This window comes from Myotis davidii, unplaced genomic scaffold, assembly GCF_000327345.1.
Source record: "Myotis davidii unplaced genomic scaffold, ASM32734v1 scaffold78, whole genome shotgun sequence".
NCBI classification, from domain to species: Eukaryota; Metazoa; Chordata; class Mammalia; order Chiroptera; family Vespertilionidae; genus Myotis; species Myotis davidii.
In genome coordinates this window covers 238,265-239,148 of record NW_006290305.1, presented here as the reverse complement: position 1 = coordinate 239,148, position 884 = coordinate 238,265, and positions in this window count along the sequence as shown.

The following is an 884-nucleotide window of genomic DNA, read 5'->3' as shown; positions in this document are numbered from 1 at the left end:
AAAGTCCCGTCGTGCGGCGCCCCGTGTGCGGCTCACCCAGCGGAGCTCAGCCGCCGACCAGCCTCAGGCGGGAGGAACACTCCAAGCTCAAAATGAAAGGAAGGTGAGGGAGAGGGCTCAGCCACGCACACGCACACGGTGACCGCTGGCCCCACAGCCACACGCCCGTGCACACGGGTCCCACACGAAGACGGCACCCGGCACGAGTTACCCCCGCAAACGCCCACAGTCGCACTTTAGACACGCTCACACCGAACCCCCACCTTCCTTGGACACTAGCACAGACACAGACTAAAAGTTGGAGGCAGGCGACCGGGCATGGACGGGGCACATGATCCCAGCGACACGCACACACCTACACTTGGCGCCACATGCACTTATTGACTTGGTCCCCCACCCCCCATTTTGTGATTAATCACTATGCTTAATTATGTTCAATTGGTAACAATGAAAATACATCCTGTATATCAGATATTTACATGACGATTCATAACAGTAACAAAGTTACAGTTATGAAGTAGCAACGAAAATAATTTTATGGTTGGGTCACAACATGAGGAACTGTATTTAAAGGGCCAGAAGGTTGAGAACCACTGGCCTATATGATGTAATATTTCCTCTAATAAAACCAATAAAAAGAACTTGTAAAAAAAAAAGAGGAGATTGATGACATTTTTTTCATATCTTAAGTTAGTAGTAAAGCACACGATCACTTAATTTCTATTTATTTTCCTTGGTTCATTAGAACTTTTCCAGACTCTCCCTCCCCTGCAGTTTCAACAGTTGTCTTCTCTGTTTAGTCCTCCGTTCTAGGATCAAGACTCCTCTAAACCTACAGCAAGTCAGAATGAGTGCATCTGGAATTCTCAGCTAGGAAAAAAATA